The following is an 11,447-nucleotide window of genomic DNA, read 5'->3' on the forward strand; positions in this document are numbered from 1 at the left end:
ACCAGTTTACATTCCCACCAACAGTGTAGGAGGGTGCCCGTTTCTCCACATCCTCGCCAGCATCTCGAGTTCTCTGATTTGCTCATTTTAGCCACTCTGGCGTGAGGTGGTATCTCAGTGTGGTTTTGATTTGTATTTCCCTGATGAGGAGGGATGCTGAGCATCGTTTCATGTGGCTGTTGGCCATCTGGGTGTCCTCTTTGGAGAAGTGTCTGTTCAAATCTTCTGCCCATTTCTTCACTGGGTTGTTTGTTTTTCGGGTGTGGAGTTTGGTGAGTTCCTTATAGACTTTGGATATTAACCCTTTACCTGATATGTCATTTGCAACTATCTTTTCCCATTCCGTGGGTTGCCTATTAGTTTTGTGGGTTGTTTCCTTTGCCGTCCCACAGCCAAATTTCTTTCAAAACTGGAGTCATCCTTTCAAACGCTGTTGCTGCTTTATCAACTAGGCTTATGTAATACTCTAAATCCTTTGTTGTCATTTCAACAATCTTCACAGCATCTACACCAGGAGTAGATTCCACCTCAAGGAACCACTTACTTTGCTATCCATAAGAAGCACCTTCTCATTTGTCCCAGTTTTATCATCAGATTGCACAACGCATCTTCAGGCTCCACGTGTAATTCTAGTTCTCTGGCTGTTTCCACCAGAACAGCCTTTGCTTCCTCCACCGAAGTCTTGAAATCTTCAACTCAGAGTCATCCATGAGGGTTGCAATCAGTTTCTCCAAGCTCCTGTTAATGTCAATGCTTGACCTCTTCCCATGAATTGCAAATGTTCTTAATGGCATTTAGAAGATGCATCTTTTCCACATTTTCAGCCCGGATCTGCCAGAGGGATCTGTGTCTATGACAGCTGTGGTCTTACCAAATATATTTTTGAAATAAGACTTGAAAGTCAAAACTACTCCTTGATCCACGGACTGCAAAATGGATGTTGAAAGTTGAAACTACTTCCTGATCCATGGGCTGCAGTATAGACGTTTTGCCAACAGGCAGGAAGACATTAAACTTGCTGTGTGTCTCCCTCAGAGCTCTTAGGTGATCGAGTGCATTGTCAATGAGCAATGATATTTTCAAAGGAACCTTTTTTTTGAACGTTAAGTCTCAATAGTTTGCTTAAAATATTTAGTAAAGCACATTGTTAACAGATGTGCTGTCATCCAAGCTTCGGTGTTCCATCTGCAGAGCACAGGCAGAGTAGATTTCGCCTCTTAAGGGCCTTACAATTTTCAGAATGGTCAAAGAGCATTGGCTTCACCTTAAAGGCACCAGCTGCCTTAGTCCCTAACAAGACAGTCAGCGTGTCCTTTAAAGCTTTTAAGTCAAAAAATGCTAGATGGCATCTTCTTCCTGTAAAGCGTTTTGTCTAAAATGAAGATCTGTTGTTGAGTGTAGCCGCCTTCATTAATTATTTTTGCTAGGTCTTCCGAATAAATTGCTGTAGCTTCTGCATCAGCACTTGCTGCTTTACCTCATACATTTATGTTGTGGAGATGGTTTCTTCCCTTAAAGCTGATGAGCCCATCTCTGTTGGCTTCAACTTTTCATCTGCAGTTTCTTCACCTCTCTCAGCCTTCACAGAATTGAACACAGTTGGGGCTTGCTGTGAATTAGGCTTTGGCTTAAGGGCATGCTGTGGCTAATTCCATCTTCTATTCAGACCACTGAATGGTCTGCATAGTAGCCTCAGCTGTTTAGCTTTCTTATCATTCATGTGTTCACTAGAGAAATACTTTTAACTTTCTTCAAGAACTTTTCACAACCTGGCTAACTGTTTGACACAAGAGCCTAGCTTTCAGCCTACCTTGGCTTTCAACATGTTTTCTTCAGTGAGCTTTTGATTTAAAGTGAGAGACATGTGACTCTTCCTTTCACTAGAACACTTAGAGGCCTCTGCAGGGTTATTTATTGGTCTAATTTCTTTGTTTGTTTTTTAACATTTTATTTATTTTTGAGAGAGAGAGAGAGAGAGAGAGAGACAGAGAGGCAGCACGAGCAGGGGAGGGTCAGAGAGAGAGGGAGACACAGAATCCGAAGACAGGCTCCAGGCTTTGAGCTGTCAGCACAGAGCCCGACACGGGGCTTGAACCCACGAACTGTGAGATCATGCCCTGAGCCGAAGTTGGATGCTTAACCAACTGAGCCACCCAGGCGCCCCTAATTGGTCTAATTTCAAACTTGTGACACCCGAGGGAATGTAGAGATTTGAGAGAGGAAGAGAGACAGGGACATGCTTGTATTTTTTAAGTCATCTATAGGCATATCTCGTTTTATTGTGCTTTGATTTATTACATTTCAGATGCGTTTTTTACAAATTGAAGGTTTGTGGCAACCCTGAGTCTAGCAAGTCTATCAATGCCGTCTTTCCAACAGCACATGCTCACTTCACGTCTCTGTGTCACATTTTGATCATTCTCACAATATTTCAAACTTTCAAAGTAATAATAGCAACAATGTGTTTCATTATGTATGCTTATTAAAATATCTTTGTACATATGTGTATACTGTGTATATATATGATTATGTATGTTTACGCATAAATGAGATGAATGACAGCAATGACACAAGACAAAAAGGAATTAGGATTATATTGTTATTATAAGGTATTCACACTACCCATGAAGTGATATCATGTTTGAAAGTGGAGTTGGACTAGTTGAAAACATACACTGCAAATTCTAGAGTAACCACTAAAAAAAGTTTTTTTTACAAAAATGTAATTGATTGTTAAAGAAGGAGAGGTGGGCCACAGTGATGCAAGCCTATAATGTCAGCTCTCCGGGAGGCTGAGGTCAGTTGACCACAGATGCTAAGGAATTGGGGCCGATGGCACCATGCAGAATAGGCATCTGCACCAAGTATGGCATCAGTATGGTGCTCCCGAGGATGGCCATGGCCGTGTTGCCTCAGGCAAGTGGACCCCTTCCCCAAGCCCAAGGCTTGACTGCCTGTGTTGGGTAGAAGTGGAACCCTGTCTATAAGCAATGTGTGTGGTTTTGCCCAGCACATTCAATGAGACCTGATGTCTTAAATATTCAAAAAGAAAAGAGGGAGCGCGTGGGTGGCCTAGGTGGTTGAGCATCTACCTCTTCGTTTTGGCTCAGGTTGTGATCTCACGGTTCGTGAGTTTGAACCCCACATTGGGGTTATCGTTGAGTTTAAACCTCTGCATTGTTCATGTGGAGCCTGCTTAGGATTCTCTCTCACCCTCTCTCTCTGTCTTTCCCGTTTGCACCCTTTCTCTCTCACAAAATAAATAAATAAACTTAAAAAAATAAAGAGAACATGGAATCATATAAAATGCTCAATTAAAACCACACAAAAAAAAAAAACAGAAAAGGAATTGGAACAAACAACAAGGCAACAAATTGAAAACAATAAGAAATAGAGTAGACACCAGTCCAAATATGTCAATAATCACTTTGAGTGTCAATGGTCTAATTGTACCAATGAAAAGGAAGACTGTCAAAGTGGATCAGAAAACAAAACTGTACTGCACGTTGTGTACAAGAAACCCACTTTAAATGTAAAAATGCATATAGAGGGGCGCCTGGGAGGCTTAGTCGGTTAAGCGTCCGACTTTCGCTTAGGTCATGATCTCACGGTTCGTGGGTTCGAGCCCCGCGTCAGGCTCTATGCTGACTGCCAGCTCAGAGCCTGGAGCCTATTTCGGAGTCTGTATGTCCCTCTCTCTGACCCTCCCCTGCTCACGCTGTCTCTCTCTCTCCTAGAAATAAATAAAACATTAAAAAAAATTTTTTTTTAATGCATATAGATTAAAAGGAAATGGGATGCCTGCCTGGCTCAGTCAGTAGAGCATGAGACTCTTGATCTTGAGGTTATGAGTTCAAGCCCTGTGTTGGGCACAGGCTCACATTAAAAACAGTTATGTAGGGGCGCCTGAGTGGCTCAGTTCGTTGAGCATCCGACTTCAATTCAGGTCATGATCTCACAGTTCGTGGGTTTGAGCCCCACATCGGGCTCTGTCCAGACAGCTCAGAGCCTGGAGCTGCTTCAGATTCTGTGCCTCCCTCTTCCTCTGACCCTCCCCCACTCGCACTCTGTATCTCTGTCTCAAAAATAAACATTTAAATAAATAAATAAACATTATTAAAAAATAAAAAAAATGAAAACAGTACTTCCTCACTTGTGATGAGCATCAGGTGGTGTATGGAACTGTTGACTCACTATATTATACACCTGAAACTAACATCACACTGTATGTTAACTAACTGGACTTTAAATAGAGACTTAGGGGCGCCTGGGTGGCTTGGTCGGTTGAGCGTCCGACTTTCGCTTAGGTCATGATCTCGCGGTTCCTGGGTTCGATCCCCGCGTCGGGCTCTGTGCTGACAGCTCAGAGCCTGGAGCCAATTTCGGAGTCTGTATCTCCCTCTCTCTCTGACCCTCCCCTGCTCACGCTGTCTTTCTCTCTCTCTCTCCTAGAAAAAAAAATATTAAAATAAATAAAAATAAATAAATAGAGACTTAAACAAAGTAAATGGTTGGAGAAAAATATACCATTCTAACACTGATCAAAATAAAGTGAGAATAGCTATATTAATTTCAGACAGAGCAGACTTCAATGCAAAAATGTTATCAGGAATAGGGGCGCCTGGGTGGCTCCGTTGGTTAAGTGTCCAACTTCTGCTCAGGTCATGATCTCACAGCTTGTGAGTTTGAGTCCCACGATGGGCTCTGTGCTGACAGCTCAGAGCCTGCTGCTGCTTCAGATTCTGTGTCTCCCTCTCTCTCTGTTCCTCCCCTGCTCACACTGTCTCTCTCAACAGTAAATAAACAATAAAAAAATAAAAAATAAACATTAAAAACAGAATTGACTCCTTCATCAATATGTAATCCTCTTCTTTATCCATGATAACATTTAAAAAAATGTTTTAGTTATTTCTGAGAGAGAGAGAGCATGAGCAGGGGAGGGTCAGAGAGAGAGGGAGACACAGAATCTGAAGCAGGCTCCAGGCTCTGAGCTGGCAGTCAGCATAGAGCCTAATGTAGGGCTTGAACCCGTGAACTGTGAGATCGTGACCTAAGCCAAAGTCAGATGCTTAACTGACTGAGTCACCCAGGCGCCCCCTGAAGGGTATTTTTTTAAAAAATAGTTTATTGTCAAGTTGGTTTCCATATAACACCCAGTGCTCATCCCCACAAGTGCCCTCCTCCATGAACATCTGTATATTTAAAACGACTCATTATGTTGAAAACTGGCAAATAAAGTAAGATTTATTTTGCTATAAAAACTGTATCTCAGAATAAAGAAATTTCTAACTTTTCAAAATTGTTTTATTTATTTCTGAGAGAGAGAGAGACAGCGTGAGCAGGGGAGGGTCAGAGAGAGGGAGACACAGAATCTGAGGTAGTCTCCAGGCTCAGAGCTAGCTGTCAGCACAGAGCCTAACGCGGGGCTCGAACCCATGAACTGTGAGATCATGACCTGAGCCGAAGTCTGACGCTTAATGACTGAGCCACCCACGCACCCCTTAATGTAAAATTCTCTTTACACAAATGCTCCGACTAATAAAGTATTTTGAAAATGTATAAACTAAAACAAGTGTCTAGTGAAGACAGGTCTGGCCTTTGACTTCAGTTTCTTAGAGCTGATCTCCAGGCTTATTGGATAGGAGCGTCCTTGTTTGCCTGGAGCCTTGGTCACTGGTCACTGGACAGTCTGACCGTGTGATTTATGATGGGGGCTTTAGCTCTGCCATATCAGTTCCACCCTCAGGAAGAAATGGAGACTCCAAGTATTAGCCTGACTCCTAGAAGGGGTAGTGACTAAAAGCCAGCCACATGGCCAGAGTGTGACTGATCACTAATAAAAGTATGGACACCAAAAGCTTGATGAGCTTCCCTGGTTGACAATACTTTGTGCACACATCACGGCCAGGGAAAGGTAATGCTCATCGTGTTTCTACATGGAGAGAACAACCAGAAGATTTGCATCTGAACCCTTCCCAGACTCTGCTCAATGTCTCTTCCCTTGGCAGCTTTTCACTTCTATCCTTTCCCTGTAATAATCTGTGAATATAACTCCTCTCGGTGAATTCTTTGAGTCCTTCAGCAAATTATTGAAACTGAGGGTGGTTTTGGCAACTCCCTGAGCTTACATTTGGTTTCAGAAGTGAGGACAGTTCTTGTGACAATCGTTTCCTCCTTACCACAGGAGACTGGAGTAACAAGGGGCTAGCTGGTTAAAAGTGAAGAGAATGCTAGAAAACACAGGAATATCAGATGTAATGAGTAGTTACTACCTTCAGGACTGAGGCAGAGTGTCCATGAAAGATACCTCCACCCACCCTCCCCCTGCCCGCGATGACTCAGACCTTATTGGGTGGAGCGTGATGGTAACTCACAGAATGGCAGAGAATGCATACGGTGGTGCAGAGGTGGAATTTTCTGGCAATCTGTTCCCTGGAACTTAACTAGAATTCCCAGGGTCGCGGCAGTGCGATCTGTGGGAGCCCACTCTGAGCTGCTGAGGCCCCGTCCTCAGGGTGCTGGGGAGCGTATGTGACAGGCGTGTGTCTTACCAGGGCAACTCCTGCAAGATCAAGGGGATGAATTCCAAGGGAAGCTCCTGCCGTTGGAAGCGGCCGGTCACCATTCACTGCAGGACCGGGCCCTCTGGAAGTGGCGAGCACTGCGGGGGCTTGGTCCCGGAGCAGCTGCCCCCGTCACGGCAAGCAGGCCCTGGAGCTGTGGGCCCCAGGAGCCGGTGAGCAAACAAGGGGACCGGGTGCGAAAGCTTTTCCTGCAACGAACTGAAGCAGCCTCTACTGAGTACCCGTCCTCACGTTAGGCTGGAGAAGGAAAGACAAAGTACCCACGGAGGAGGCAAAAGAGAGAATTTAAAGCTGAGAAGCAAGAAGTTGAGGGGCGCCTGGGGGGCTCAGTCGGTTGAGCGTCCGACTTCGGCTCAGGTCCTGATCTCACGGTTTGTGGGTTCGAGCCCCGCGTCGGGCTCTGTGCTGACAGCTCGGAGCCTGGAGCTGCTTCACATTCTGTGTCTCCCTCCCAGTCTGACCCTCCCCTGCTCATGCTGTCTCTCAGAAATAAATAAAACATTAAAAAATTTAAAAAAAAAAGAAATTGATAAGTAACAGAGGTGACGTCAACTTACTTCATCCATTATAAAAATCCATATTTACCTAGTGGCTTTATCATCCACTGATGCCGAATTGCCTATGGCCTTTATTTACAAAAGGAGTTGCCTTAATTCGAACTCTCCTCGAACTAAACATGATTCTTATTATTGTTTTATTTATATAGTACACAGTTATTATGTTTTCTGACATATATACACATATTCTCAGTTTGAGAATTTGTCATTGTTTCCCAAATGACACTTTTTGACTCTTATTTAGAATTCTGTTTATTGCTAGAAAATCAACAAGGAAATAATGGCTTAGAATGACACACTGGGCCAGATGAACTCCACAGATATATTCGAAACATTTCCTCCTAAAGCAGCAGAATACACATTCTTTTCAAGCGCACACGGAACATTCTCCAGAATAGATCACATAGTGGGTCACAAATCAGCCCTCAACAAGTACAAAAGTATTGAGATCATCACAGGCATATTTTCAGTCCACAACACTATGAAACTGAAAATCAATCACAAGAAAATGTTTGGAAAGATCACAAATACATGGAGGTTAAAGAACATCCTACTCGTGCCCCGCGGCGCCTCGGGACCGGTCCGGAGCAGAGACCCCTCGTCTGGGAATCGGGGCGTGGCCGGAAAGGGGGCCGCCCCCTCGCCCCTCACACAACGCACGTTCCTGGGGAACCTGGTGCTAAACCATTCGTAGACGACCTGCTTCTGGGTCGGGGTTTTGTAGGTAGCAGAGAAGCTCCCTCGCTGCGATCTATTGAAAGTCAGCCCTCGACACAAGGGGTTGTAAAAAAGGAAATGAAAAAAAAAAAAACAGTAAAGAACATCGTACAAAAAAATGAATCGGGGAGAGGTGGGGGTGCCTGGATGACTCAGTTGGTTGAGCATCTGACTTTGGTTCAGGTCATGATCTCGAGGTTCGTGAGTTCAAGCTCCACATTGGAGCTCCACTGCGTCAGCGCAGGGCCTGCTTCAGATCCTCTGTCCCTCTCTCTCTCTGCCCCTCCTCCACTTGTGCTCTCTGAAAAATAAATTTAAAAAATTTTTAATGTTTATTTATTTTTGAAGGAGAAAGAGAGACCGTGAGTGAGGAAGGGGCGGAGAGAGAAGGAGACACAGGATCCGAAGCAGGCTTCAGGCTCTGAGCCATTAGCACAGAGCCCGTCAAGGGGCTCGAACTCACGAGCTGTGAGATCATGACCTGAGCTGAAGTCGGGTGCTTAACTGACTGAGCCACCCACCCCTCTCTAAAACAAACAAACAAATGCATTAACCAGGAAATTAAAGAAGAAATATAAAAGGACAGGGAAGCAAATGAAAATACGACACTCCAACACCAACAATACAGGCCTAAATCAAGAAGCAAGAAAAGTCTCAAATATATAACCTAACCTTACACTAAAAAGAGCTAGAAAAGGGAGAGCAAATAAAGCCTATACCCAGCAGAATAATGAAAATAGTAAAGATTAAAGCAGAAGTAAATGATGTAGAGAACAGATCAATGAAAGTAAGAGCTGGTTCTTTGAAAGAATTAAGGTATTGATAACCCCCTAGCCAGATTTATCAAAAAGAAAAGAAAGGGCCGAAATAAATAAAATCACAAATGAAAGAGGAGGGATCACAACCAACACCACAGAAATATAAACAATCATAAGGGAATAGTACGAAAAATTATATGCCAACAAACTGGGCATTCTGGAACACATGGACAAATGCCTAGAAACTCACATTCTACCAAAACTAAAACAGGAAGAAATAGAAAATGTGAGCAGACCCATAACCAGCAAAGAACCAGTAGTCAGTAATTGAATCAGAATCAAAATCTCCCAACAAACAAAAGTCCAGGGCCAGATCGATTCCCAGGGGAATTCTACCAGCCATTTATAGAAGAGTTAATACCTATTCCTCTCAAATTGTTCCAATAAAATAGAAATGGAAGAAAAACTTCCAAACAATTTCTATGAGGCCAATGTGACCTTGATTCCGAAACCAGACCAAGACTCCATCATAAAGGAGAATTACAAGTCAATATTCCTGATGAAGCTGGATGCAAATATTCTCCAGATCCTAGCAAATTGAATCCAACAGTACATTAAAAGAATTATTCGCCATTTTCAAGTGGGATTTATTGCAGTGGACTGCAAGGGTGGTTCAGTAGTCATAAATCAATCAACACGATATCCCAAATTAATAGAAGAAAGAATAAGAGCCATATGGTGCTATCAGTAGGTGCAGGAAAAGCATTTGACAAAAAACAACATCCATTCTTGATAAAGACCCTCAACAAAGCAGGGAGAGATGGAACAATCCTGATGAATCATCAAGGCCACATATGAAAGACCCACAGTGGGGCCTTCTGTCTTCAATGGGGAAGAACTGAGAGGTTTTCCTCTCTAGTCGGGAACAAGACGGGGTGTCCACTCTCTTAACACAAGACTGGAATTCTTAGCCTCAGCAATCAGACAACAAAAAGAAATAAAAGACATCCAAATTGGCAAGGAAGAAGTCAAACACTCACTGTTTGCAGACAACATGGTGCTCTATGTAGAAAACCTGAAAGGCTCCACCAGAAAACTGCTAGAATTGATGTATAAATTCAGCAAAGTCACAGGATATAAAATGAACATACAGAACTCTGTTGTATTTCTATACACCAATAATGAAAATGAAATCAAGGACTCTATCCCACTTGCAGTTGTACCCCAAACAGTAAGATGTCTAGGAATAAACCCAACCAAAGAAGTAAAAGTTCTGTACTCTGAAAACTATAGAACATTTATGAACACTTATGAACGAAATTGAAAAGGGCACAAAGAAATGGAAAAACATTCCTTTCTCATGGATTGGAAGAACAAATATTGTTAAATGTCTATACCACCCAAAGCAACGAATACATTTAATGCAATACTTATCAAAACACCGACAGGATTTTTCACAGAGCCAGAACAAGCAATCCTAAAATTTGTATGGAGTCACAAAAGACCACAAATGGACAAAGCTATCCTGAAAGAGCAAAGCAAAGCTTTGCTGGAATCACAATTCCAGACTTCGAGCTTTCCTTTAGCCATTGTTTCTACATTTTGTTGTATCTAATTTTTAGAGCATATATTCATGAAATATATATATATACTCTCTTCCTTATGTCCCAAATATATTCTTAGTTCTCCATTAAATTCAATTCTCATCATTCTTCTTTGTGTCAATTAATGTCATTTCAGCCATTATGGTTTTCCGTAGTCCAAGATCATTCTCTAGTAGATTTGGAAGTAAGGGCTCATAGCAACAATATTCTTTGGGTTTTCCCCACAAGTTGTTGACAATTTCTCTCCATCATTTAGATCTGAAAAATAAATTTGCTGAATATAAGATTCCTAGCTCACATTCTTTTCTGTGACTCTCTAAAATCTATTTATTGTTTGTTGGCATAAAGAATTATATCAAGAATAGTGACAATAAATTAAAAAAAATTTTTTTTTGACAGAACACAAGTGGGAGAGGAGCAGAGAGGGGGGCAGAAGATTCAAAGTGGGCCCTGAACTAAGAGACTGACAGCAGCGAGCCTGATGTGGGGCTCAAACTCACAAACCAAGTGATGGTGACCTGGGCTGAAGTCAGATGCTCAACAGACTGAGCCACACAAGTGCCATAATAAATTTTCTTTTATCTCTTGTACTTTGAACCTCCAAAGAATATTTTCTCTTCTCCTAAAAAAGTCTAGGGGCGCCTGGGTGGCTCAGTCGGTTAGGCGTCCGACTTCGGCTCAAGTCATGGTCTCATGGTTTGTGGGCTCGAGCCCCGCGTCAGGCTCTGTGCTGGTGTCTGGCTCAGAGCCTGGAGCCTGTTTCAGATTCTGTGACTCCCTCTCTCTCTGACCCTCCCCTGCTCATGCTGTCTCTCGCTCTCAGAAATAAATAAAACATTAAAGAAAATTTTTTAAAAAGTCTAATAATTTGTTTTTTTAAAGTAGGCTCCACAATCACCTCACAATGTGAGCTTGAACTCACAGCCCTAAGATCAAGAGTTGCATGCTCTACTGAATGAGCCAGTCAGGCACCCTTGGTCTAATAATTTTTTTTTTTATAAATGTTTTTTATTTATTTTAGGAGAGAGAGAGAGAGAGAGACAGCGTGAGCAGGGGAGGGTCAGAGAGAGAGGGAGTCACAGACTGAAACAGGCTCCAGGCTCTGAGCTGGCAGTCAGCACAGAGCCCGACGCGGGGCTCGAACCCACGAACCGCGAGATCCTGGCCCAAGCGAAAGTCGGACGCTTAACCGACTAAGCCACCCAGGCGCCCCACCCTTGGTCTAAT

Source organism: Hyaena hyaena, unplaced genomic scaffold, assembly GCF_003009895.1.
Source record: "Hyaena hyaena isolate Hyena2069 unplaced genomic scaffold, ASM300989v1 scaffold_602, whole genome shotgun sequence".
NCBI classification, from domain to species: domain Eukaryota; kingdom Metazoa; phylum Chordata; class Mammalia; order Carnivora; family Hyaenidae; genus Hyaena; species Hyaena hyaena.